Raw genomic sequence first — 12,641 nt, forward strand, 5'->3', positions numbered from 1 at the left:
AAGGTAGCATTGATGTTCATAAAGTAGTTGAAAGTAATCTATAAGAAATTAGTGTCAACCTCTCACATGTTTTGGTCAAAAGAGGAATTTAGAACCGTCATTTGGCACACAAAAATCACATGCAAGATCACCTATAAAGTTGTATTACTAGTACTAGTATTGCGTGTTAGATGAAAAAACACTATCAAGATCGAGAAAAAGATCGTCAAGAAGAGATATTACCTGAACTTGCTTAATAAGGGATCCCGGAGACGGGGGCTTGGACAGGGCGATGGCTTTGAGCTTGTCTGCGGTAGTCTCGGCGGGGTGCTTGCACTTCTTTATACCATGAGCCTCGACGGTTTTGGCTAGAGCCATAGGCATCACTTCGGCCGATGCTCCAACATCCATCAAGAAACTGTCAAATATAAAAAAAGAAATAAACCATAATCACAAACCCAAAAGAAGAACAGAGAGGGAGTTACAGGATCAGTATCGGGGTTGCAAGACCGGGCCTTGGCCAGAATCAACACCATTGATGCGCTCAACTTTCCTTCTTTGGGAGAGAAGAACAATGGCAGAAGCAGGTCGGTGTTTTCTTGAAGAAATGAGGAACACGATGAGGGAGAAGCGAGTTGGGGTTTTCTTCAAGAGAGGAAGCCGAGGGAGATGAGTGAAATGATGGTTGCTTCATTCGTACAACTTACTGCTGGAAAGGAGGGGGTTTTGTGATTTGATGGCTCATTGGGCATTACTGCTGCGCTTCGATCGGGGTAGTCTACCGTGTAGTTGGGCACTCTACTACGGAGTAATTTAGTGCATGGCTAGTGGACCCCGATGCTGGCTGTTCGACACGTCAGCGAAAGTGAGTAGCAAGGTCCCCAATGACCATCGAGGAGGATCCGCACGGTAGAGCATGCCCACTATTTTTCTGAAAAAAATGATTACATCAAGCGTTTCCACTCTTACGATGGAGGAGTGCGAAACACGGCATCCACTTGAACTTACACAGTGCTCCTACTACTAGGCATGTGCAGTGGTTTATATGTCAGTACTACATAATCTTGTTGCTAGTGTAGAAAGATATGCCGATAACAAATGATGTTGTGCGCATGTCAACTATATGAACAGTAATGTAACATGGTACCTCTTTTTTAACTGTCCGGTCGAGAATGAATGGTGAGAGCAATGTTAACAGAACTAGGTCTACAGCGCACGGAGACTACGGTGCTACAGTACTCCACGAAACATGAACCATATGAAGCACGAATTAGTGTTAGGCAGGGTGTATGAAGGGTGCACGGGATGGGAGCAAACGTTCTCTTCTCGACCCACTTTTTGGTGTTTGGCAGAGTGCATGAAGGGTGCATGAGTCCACACTAGTAGGTTAACACAAATACACTAGGAGCATGCATGAAGAGGGGTGTTGAGATGAGCATGCATGAAGAGGGGTGCTGAGATGAGCATGCACGAAGAGGGAACAACTATATTGAGATGAGAATGCAACCAAACACACCCACACTCTTTGTGCTACAGTGACTGATCTGCACCATCTGAGTTTGATCCAACGGTCATGTTGCGCCGAGACATGGACATGCCCATGCAGAGGATGCCTAAACACCACCAAAGTCCCTCTGCTTCTCGAGGCGCACGACAGGGTGCAACCGCCTGCAGAGCCTGCTCCTGGTCGACGGGAGCCAGCTCGTCAAAGACGGAGTCCAATGGCACAAATGGATTCCAGTGATGGAGCCCTGAGAGGATTTGCCTGGCAATGGCGACGACAGCCTGCAACCCCTCCTTTTCCAGCTCCGCCCCCACCATCACGTAGAGACGGCTCAGCTCCTCGGAGATATAGGTGAAGAAGGAGACCATGTCAGGAAGCCGCAACTCATTGAAATTGACGGGGTGGTCGAACGGGTTTATCCCGATGGCAGACATTGTCGCGCTGGCATGACGGTAGGCATCGCGCAGCCGCAACACGTGTGTGGCAACATGGTCCACCAAGTGGCTGAGGCAATCCTGGACCTCGTCACGATCGGCCCGCTCGCGCTCCAGCCGGCTCGTCTGACGGCCTATCGTATCTCCCACTTTCTGCAACAATGCCACCGATGCCTCGAGCATCTTTTTGGTGGATGCCTACCACTTTTGAAGCTCCGTGAACTCCCACACATAAAGGAGGAGCATGGCACTCTACTCGTTTAGCTCACGGAGCTCCACGTCCTTGGCCCCGAGCTTCGCATCCTTGGCCTGGAGCTCCTGTGTCAGGTGCGTCACCTCAGACTCCGTGATCTACTGTGCCGCCATGGCACCAGGTAGAAGCAATGGGGAGAGGAAGCAATGGGGCGAAACGGCTGAAAGGCAATGCAATCTACGGGAAGGCGGAGGGGGCCAGCCGAGGAGCGGGGTGAATCTTTTGGTTTTCACCATGGGAAAACACCAGTCGAGGACTTTTCACATCAGGGAGCAGTGGGTTTTACATGCAGAGTCATCATGACTAATTGTTGCCGCGCCTACTCCCGTCAATAAAAACAATGAAAATCCTGCCGCGCCTGCTCCCGTCAATCAAAAAATTAAAAATCCTGCCATGCCTGCCGCACCAAAGACCAGAGCAATGCCACGGTGGATATTTAAATTTACCTGCCGCAAGGAGATAAAAAAGGGGTGAAAAACAAATGTGGTGTCAGCCTAGCTAATCGGTCGCACTTGCCAAACTAGCTAGCCACAGTGCTTCACTGATGTACTTGGCGGGAAAGGTGGTCTTTCGTGATTTGACGACTCATTTACTTGCTTCGGCGCTACGACTGAGGAGGACCCAAAAAACGCATGGTAGGGCGTCCCACGTCTCGGCAAGGAAGAATATATGTGTGCACCACCGGGAGGACCCCGAAACCGCGTGGTAGGGTGTGCCACGTCTCGGCATGGAGGAAAAATGTGCGTGTAAAAATATACTGTATCAGACATACTGCTTATGGTTCGACCTCGGGACCCAGCCAGTCGGTCGAAAACACCCCACTGGCCACACAACTTCATCGTGCTAACGTGGCACGGAAGATAGGTGTGGTTAGCTCCGTCTCGACCAGCCACAACATCTCTTGTTCTAGGCGATTCTTCTATTTTCCAAGCTTTTTTAGTTATAATAACACCACGGCAAGCTAGCGCTGCTCTTCGTGTGTGCCTGTGCGTCTAAAGGTTAGACAATAAAGAGGAGAGAGAGAGATCGCAGACCAGGGACCCATCAGTAAGTGAGTCAATGGTCATGCATGTGTTGACGAGGCACTCCCTCTACTCTACTCAACGTAACACTGTATAAAATCAAGTTATGGGACAAAGCCAACAACTGTTGTTGTTCCAGGCTATCGACTTATGCTTTATAGTCTAGATTGCTAGTTTGAATCTCATCTTTCAGATTTGTTAGTTTTAGGTCCAAATTTGGTCAATGAGAAGTCGGACCCTCATGTCTTGTTCCGATATTTCAGTGTAGGATGGTATTTTTGAACAAACACTTTGAACGGTTAGACAAGTAACAGCACGAGTTACACGTATTTTGCAAGTATAGGAACAAAAATGACAGCGACATAGAATATCACATCCACCCCGCAGCTTAGATGCTATGGTGATACGAGTTTTTACATCATTGGAATTGATATCCAATGGCTTGGGAGTAGTCTTTGTAATTATGCGCAATTTCCAAACTCTCCAAGTTTTTTTTGCAAATAAAACATTCATGCCTCATGTGTGCCGCTGCATCTTGGAACCAACGGCTCCCCGTTGCTCATATTAGGTGCTCCCCGTATCTTAATTAGCCGCTATGGTGATACGAGCATCTAGGTCGTATGATCTGTGATCAGATGCCACATGCGTCATACTTGTACTTTCTGCGCAATTCCCAAACTCTCTCAGGCATATATTGCAAAAACATTCAAACCTCCTACTGTGAGCCGTTAGATCTCTGGGAACTCGTATTACCATAGAGTCTATGGTGCGGGAGCACCTCATATTCTCCTGTGCGAGAAAACATCAGGTGCTCTCGCAGCTTGGGTGCTACGGTGATATGAGCTTCGAGGTCGTTCTATCTGAGATCCAATGGCATCTGAGCAGTCTTTGTGCTTGTAAGTAGTGGCTGAACTCTTTGGGGGCTTTTCTGCAGAAAAACATTCGAACCACCGAGGATTTGTTGGATTACAAATCCAACGGCTCCGAATAGCTTGTATCACCAAAGCATCTAAGGTATGGTAGCACATGATATTCTTACATACAGGAGAATATGAGGTCCTCCTTCATCTTAGATGCTACGGAGATACGAGCTTCGAGGTCGTTGGATATGGGATCCAAGGGCATCTGAGTAGTTTCTGTACAAATTGTGTGCAATTCTCAAACTCATTAAGGTTTCCTGTAAAAATATTAAGACATCCTGTGAGCTGCTATATCTCAGATCTAGAATTTCCAAGCAACTCGTACCAGCATATAGCATCTAAGGTGTGGGGGCACATGATATTCTCCCAGGGAGGAGGGGGGTGCACAACCAATCAGTGTTTGAGAGGGTGGGGCCAAATATAATGTTCAAATAATACAATCTAAACAATCCTAAACAGCGCTTCAAAATTTTATCTAAGGTCGAGGGGTGAACCCCCGACAATCTACATAGCTCCGCCTAAACACAACATTTGCATGTATGCAGTACTAGACTTAATATTCATGTTTCAGTTTCCTGTTCATTTTAAACATTGAATTGAGGACCATGCATGTCTTACATTTTACTCCCTTCGTTCCTAAATATTAGTCTTTTTAGAGATTTCAAATGCACTTCCACATACGGATGCATATAGACATATTTTAGAGTGTAGATTCACTCATTTTGCTCCGTATGTAGTCACTTGTTGAAATCTCTAAAATACAAATATTTAGGAACAGAAGGAGTATTTTTGAATTTGTGTCATACATGCATGGTTTGGAAAAATAGATTCACTATACTTACAGGATTGTTATTGTATTCGTGTGTGTGTGGTCATATGCTTGATACATACAAAGTTTTCTCACCACCATATCGTTCATCTTTTAAATTTGAATTTGCAATGAAAAACTTACTAGGGATACCATGAAATGTGAAATCCATGTTGAGATCACTATATCACAAACTCACTCTAATTTAAGAAATCATCATAAATGAATTACCACGTTGAGATTACTATTTGCAAGGAGAATACGGGCATTGTAGTACACATAGATTCGTTCGGCAATTTAAAAGATTCCTTTCATATTCTCGAATGGTAGGACCCAATGGCGTACCAGCTAGACCCTGGCTCGTGTTGATCCTCAAAAAAAAAAACCGGGCTCGTGTCCTTCTGGTGGCATGTGTGGTATGCACATTAGCTAACCCCAACCAGTCGTGCCTCCGCGTTTCGAGTCGAAATATCTGGCGGCCAGAATTCCAGCCCTAGGAAATTCCCCTCATGTCCCCGGTCCATAATGACTACCGTTGAACAATGGAGGGATGCTTTACTAACTAGACAACTTTACCTACCGTGCCGAGCACGGTTCAATTCTCTCGGTCGCCACTACCCAAGGTCACCCGTCAACTCCATTGCCTAGTACTAATAGGAGTACTACACCAGGATGAGCACAGAATTGAGCCCGTTTGTTCGTGCCTACTACTTGAGTTAATATATCAGGCAATGCACTGGTACGGAGGGATTATCCTTTTACTCTGCATATATAACTTGTCTGAAGTCTAAGTAAGCAAAACGTTTGACCAAATCCTTTCTTAAGAAATACAACAGGAAAGATGTATCGCTTGAAAATTTATTGCATGATGCAGGTTATGATATTGTTTCGAATCCTGGATTTTAAATTTCAGAAAATCCAAAAGTGACTGGAAATTCATGAAATTGAGCATGGTCTCGTGACATGGCACAAATATTCCTACGTAATTTTTTCTTCAATTTGAGACAAGCTGCTTATGAGAAGTTGCACAAATGAAGAGCTAAGGTATTTTGGAACAAAGACCTGTCATGTTAAGGCGAATGCTTTCACTATTGAAACCGTGGGCGTTTACGTGCCGCCACAAGTCCCGGTTCTCATCGGCAGGTGTCGTCTGAGAAAGCGTGTGAGTCGATGGGAGGCGTGCGAGCAGACCACTACGCTAGCTGACCGGGAGGCGTGCGAGCAAACCGCTGTGCAGGCTCATCGGGAGGCGAGCCCTTTGACCAGCCTCCGCCGCCCACCTTCGTCCCAACTGCCCCCACTTTTAATGGCTCTGGCGCCGTAGTTTAAAATTAACCCCGCACTACCCGACATCACTACAATCTTCTCTCTTCCTCTCCGATTCTCCTGTCGTCTACCTCCAACCTGCCTGACCTAACCGTACGCCATGCCGGATCACGATGGTCTGCCCTTAGCCTTCCAGTTTCTTGAGGAAGACACCCAGCCATATTCTCAAGAACATAAAGCTTTTTGGGACGCGCTTGAACCGGCCTTGTGGGAAGATGCCGTGCCTGTCCCCGATCCCGTTCTGGCTCCCATCGCCCCGACTGTGCCAACGTCCATCCGCATGGCATTGATAGGCTGTGAGCCGCACATTGTCGCCGAGCTTGATGCACGGGATTCCACAAGGTCCCTACCGACTTTCACGCGCCCATGCACCTACCAGCGCATGCGCTTGCGCGTGCCCTGACGCGCGCGCTCGTGCCGGTGCCCGTGCACCTGCCAGCGCATGCGCATGCACTGACGTGCGCGGCCGTGCCGATGCCCGTGCACACGAATGTCTCTGCCACACCGTTGCCAGCGACTGTCCCCGTGCGGGTGCCAGTGCCCCACTCAGCGGCCTGGATGGCCGCCGTTGACCGCTTCCTTGCACCAACGCCAGTCGCCTCCTTCCGCCAGTTGACTCGCTCCTGGAGACCGAAGTCTAGAACATTGTTGCCTTCCTTGAAGCTAGGGCCAACATCTAGTAGTATGCCAACAACGGCGCAAGTCGTCGTCATCGCCATCGCCGTCGGCCAGTGGCCCGACGACACACAGAGCACGGCAGACGAGCCGCTTCCCACCACAAGACGCCCCTGCCTCCACCGCGTAATCTAAATTTTCCATGAAAAACATTTGGATTGCCATGCTTAAAATCTGAATGTTTATCATTTTCGTTTATTTTAGAACGGTCGTCGTATGAATGTAAAGTCGGAGATCGACTGAATGAAATCTATGGTTTGATCGATTGAATGTAAAGTCGTATGAATGAAATCTAGAGCCATATCAAGTTAAATATAAAATGCCATCAAGCCACATGTATTCATTCTCATCTAATGACCTAGACTGCTTCAATATCGAGCGCTCAACACGTTTAGTGTGCAGTTAATTTCATGCCAAAATAGTGCTAATCACATAATAACACACACATAATATCCGCATTCACTTAATATACTTCCAAATTAACGTGCATTGCACGTACACATTGACTAATACTACTAGTACGTGAAAATGGTGCCGTAATTTGTGAACGCGTCTAGATATGGTCAACGGCAACATCGCCCGTGAGTTCTTCGTGTTTGCCCGTGCATATAAACGTAGAAGTGGAGGAGAGAGAGAGAGAGAGAGAGCAGACATGGAACCCACCAGTAAGTGAAGGCGAATAGTATGTGCCAACTAGTCGGTCCCACTAATGTAGTAAAAATAATATTACATGTTATCCATTAAATAGGCTGTGGTAATATAAAAACATTATATGAACAGGGGGGGTACAACAAACATTGATGTACTATGTATGTTGCCTATTGACGTGCGACTTGAAGGACCTGGTCGCATGTTTGATGCTCGTACTTTTTAATTATTAATTTATATATGGGTCCAAATTTGTTTCATGAAAGGTGGGCCCCTCGGTGTGCAGTTTGTAGCACTTTAATTTGTGGGTCGAAATTTGTTCCATTACAGGTGGACTATCAGTGTGTAGTTTTGTAGCTTATTTGTTACAATTAAAGAGAGCAACAGAGTTTTTTTTTGCAAAAATACCATGGTGCGACATTGAAGGTGAGAAAGGACGCGCGAGAGAGTGATGACCGAGCCAGAGGGAAATCAGGGAGGTGCGGGGGTTGCAACGGTGATTGGAGTAGTTGTGGGCCGAATGCTACGAAAATATAATGTAAACCCACCGGGATAAATGCCTACACAAATTAACCCAATGTTAGAGTCCCCCTCGCAATGTAAATAGCTCCAGCTTTGCGAGGGATGGAGAGGTACCTTCAATGTGTGGAAGATACGACATGAGAAAACGAGGTCAATCGAGACACATATAGATAGAGAGACAAAGTGAGTGTGGTTCGACATTCATTGAAAAGATATATAGGCTCTGGAGAGATATTGTATGATTGAGCTTTTGGGAAGGGTGAGGGCTGTAAGATAGAGCTTGAGATATGATCTAGTCACAAACATGTAGATATATTTTGTGCGTGGGAGGAAGCAAGGTCAATCGATTACATATATAAAGGGAGAGAGATTGAGTGATTGTGGGTCGTCGTGCGATCGAAAGAGTGAGACGGGTTGGAGAGAGTGACCTAGATAGACAATGTGCATGAGAGAGTATACAATATGAATATGTCGAATTGGGCTCAAACATGGAGATATATCGTTTGTGTCCGAGAAAGAGTGAGGTCGAAAGAGTGGGGGCGGCTTGGATGGACTGACCTAGATAGACAATTTGCGTGAGAGAGTATAGAGTGTGTCGATCGAGGCCCGAACAGGGAGGTATATCATTTGTGTGTGAAAGAAAGCAAGATTAATTGAGACTCAGATAAAGAGAGTGAGATTGAGCGAGTGTGGCCCGCCGTGTGGATGAAAGAGTGAGACAGTCTTGAGGGAGTGACCTAGATAGACAACGTGCGTGCGTGCGCACGCGAGGTTGGGGAGCTAGATAGGCAATGCATGTATCTAGCGAGAGAGGGTGGGAGGGAGAGAGAGAGAGAGATCGGCATGGGGCTTAATGGCGCGTGTTTTAGGTAGATACATTTTGTAATAGAGTGGAAAAAGAGGGTTGTGTAGTTGAGAGAGTTAGAGACCGAAACATGGAGAGAAAGAATAAAGTGTGCCGGAAATCGACAGCTTCCTAAGGTGGCTAGGAGAGGAAGATAGACCGTTACAGGAAGTATCTAGCGTGTGTGCCGCGGGGGTGGGGGTTGGGGTGGGGCTAAAAACAACATTTGAATGTAGATAGTATGAGACTTAATATCGATGTTTCAATTCGATGTACATTGTAAGATTTGAACTATGGACCATGCATATGGGTAATTATTTTGAATTCGTGCCATACTAGGTTTGGAAAAGTTGACATTGACTCGATTATTGTGCTATTTTGTAGCTCATATGTTTGAATCCATCCAAAGTTTTCTCACTACCATGGTGTTCATCATATACATATGAATTTGTATTAAAAAAAGTAGCATGGATACCGTGAAATGCGAAATCCACGTTAGAATTGGAGATCGCTATGTGACACACACTCTAATTCAAATAACTAATTATGCGACACACACTCTAATCCACGTTAGCGTGGATACCGTTTCAATTTTTTTTCAAATAACTCCTCATTAATTAATTTACAGTATCTCATTTTGAATGACTAATTATTTGCAAGGAAAAAACGGGCATGGTAATACATACAGATTCGTATGCAAATGAAAGAAGATTCGTTTGCATTCTCAAATGTAGGCGCACCAGGCAGACCAGGGTCGTGTCGTGGTGGTCGCATGTGTCATACGGATGCTTAGCACCCAGCCACCCACCCCCTCCCCCCACCTTCCCCCAAAAAATGATGAAGACAAAATAAGTTCGTGCTTCCACGTTTCAGATTGAAATATCTGGCGGCCCCAATTCCAGCCCTTCAAAATCTTCCTTCTCCACCGTACCCTTCCGCGCCCAGATTGCTCAAATCCCATATTCGCCGCCAACCCAAGCAAAGTTTGAATCACTCCTTGTATTGTCTCTTTCCTCACCTCTGTGCCAGACGACGACGACGAAGACGACGGTCGCGCTTCACCACCGCACCGGAGCTACCTCATCTATGCCCGCGTCCACCACACTGGGTGGTCCACCAACAACGTCAGCCGCCGCAGCCGACATGTCTCACAGATGCCGACTTCCACCGCATCAGGTGCGCTTCACCGAAGCCGTCTCCCACCTCACCGGGGCTACTTCACCGGGCACATTGTCGCACCTCCACCCCCGAGGCCATTGGGGTTTCACCAACAGTCTCGTCCACCGCATTATAGCACTCCGCTGCCACTCAAGATCTGCATCCGTGCGCGGCCAGCCAATGCCAGTGCATCACCCTCAATGACTCTGAAGTCACCGGGACTCTAGCTACGCGAGCATGCCCAAAGACCGTCCGGAACTAGGTATCCACACATCACTCCCTTGTGCACTATTCCGATGATGTTTGGATATCCTTTCACCTCTCTCTTAGCTTACACGCCTATGCAACTCTGACTTTAACTCTCATTTCTTCTGGAGATATCACTTGAAACAAGCAAAACCATTTTTTAGCTTTGCACGACAGCACTACGGGATCCGATACACATCCTGCACACCCGTATAACCTTGTAAGTATCTATCCTATGGTACAACAGCAAGGTCGATTCCTCTAATTTTATCAACCATTCGCCGTGTCAAAAATGTAGAGGGGGATGCAAGGAGCACAAGGCCTGCACATCCAAGCAAGTGGTAACATGGACTTGTACATGGAACATCCCAAGCGGAAGCAGAGCTACAATGAGCCTGTACAATGAGCTAGCGTAAGTCCCTACATTTCATTTAATTCGTACTGCCCTGCGTGTATGATTTGTGTGCAGTGGCGGATCCACGAATTCAAGTTACCAGGGGCGAACATTTAGCTAAAAAAATACGAAGGCACTTGCACTCCGAAAATCAACATAACTTGAGAAATGTGAAGCTACATGCACTTTGAAAACGATCTAATGATCCAAAGTAGTTCAGATTATAAAACACTAAATGATGTAAGCACCAAAAAACATAAAATGCAACATGGTGTACAAGGACTACTAACATGGTCTGTACCTGCTTGAATTATTCGTTCTCTGGCTGAAAATATCGAAGTGTAATTGCACCTATAACCAGTGCATAAACTGCATATCAATATATCTATCCTGCACAAGTATGGCAATAGTTTCAAACAACAGATTAGAAAATTATTTATGTTATGTTGTCATGATACGAGAACTTTCTAGTAGATGGCCTTGACGTTTCCTCAAGCCATGAAAATGCACTATAATTTGCTTGTCATCAATGCCTGCAAATCTCTATGTCTCTCTCAACATAGCAGATTATCATTAGACACTAAATCCATCAATGGGAGCTTGCAAAATGCTTGCATCAGATTCCTCATTAGACACTATGTTCATCACAAGGAGCATGTAAAATGTTTGCATCAAATCCTTCATTACCAGTCTGTTCATTAGACCCTTCAGGCTCAAGAACAACATGAGCTTGTATGTTTGCACTGGAAACTTGATTAGATACATCAGGTTCATTTAGTTCAGTATTGATTGGGGGAGTTATAAAATAAGCAGAAATTGGTTTCATTTTCTCATAGATTCCCTACATACAAGCAGTTTTACAACACCATCAGGTTTAACTATTGGCCATAAATTGAACAGTTGAATTAGATATAATCAAGGATGTGATGTACCTGCTCGTTCCGCATGCTGCTCTCGCAAGCAGCGACTGTCCGTTTGTGCAAGCTTGATGCCATGCCTGTGCTTCCACCGCTGCCTCCCATGCAAGCTACACCCAGGGTTGGTGTCGCGGGAAACCACGGCCACCTATGGGACCAGGAGGTCCCTTGCTACGTCGGCAGGGGGGCGACGCGTTGCACAAAGAGCTGACGAGCATGGGGAAGCGCGGCAGAGATTACATGGGCAATTTATCTAGGTTCGGGCCATCGTGAGGCGTAAAACCCTACTCCTACTTTGGTGGATTGATGGTGGAAAAGGTGATGGTGGTGCGTAGTACACTTGCCCGACAGGGGTTGCCTCAGGTAGCTGCGACTATGAGCGTATGGGGGTGTGAGTTATCCAATCTTCTAACCCTTTCTACGGTTGTCATTGGCCTCCTTTTATAGATCAAGGGGTAAGCACAGTGGCAAAGTAGTCATTACACACTGATAAGATAGCAAACAGTGCTATCATAGATAACTCTGCGGGCTGATAGGGCGCATTAAATGCACCGCTTAACATCACGTTGTTGGTTTCCCGGCAAGGCTTGCCGAGCTATCTCGCCAGCTCTGTGCCTGTTCTGTGGACACGTTGTAGGACAGGTGTCATCTGTGGGATTCTTCTGTAGGAAATGGCTGTCATGTGGCGAACGGCTGCCACTTAATCACTTTGCGGCTGGACACCGCACTGATTGACAATGTGGGTCGTGTTGGAGTGGTTGGTGAGGTAGCTCTGCCTCTATGAGCCCCGACAAGCCCTGCCGGGGTGCTTTGGCTGTCAGTTTCTGGGGTGGCCTTGATAACACACAAGTATAGGGGGTCAATTGTAGCCTCTTTCGATAAGTAAGAGTGTCGAACCCAACGAGCAGCTAAAGGTAGAACAAATATTCCCTCAAGTTCTATCGACCATCGATACAACTCTACGCACGCTTAACGTTCGCTTTACCTAGAA

The sequence above is a fragment of the Triticum urartu genome, chromosome 6A (genome assembly GCF_056163025.1).
Source record: "Triticum urartu cultivar PI428250 chromosome 6A, HENAU_Tu73, whole genome shotgun sequence".
In the NCBI taxonomy this organism is placed as follows: Eukaryota; Viridiplantae; Streptophyta; class Magnoliopsida; order Poales; family Poaceae; genus Triticum; species Triticum urartu.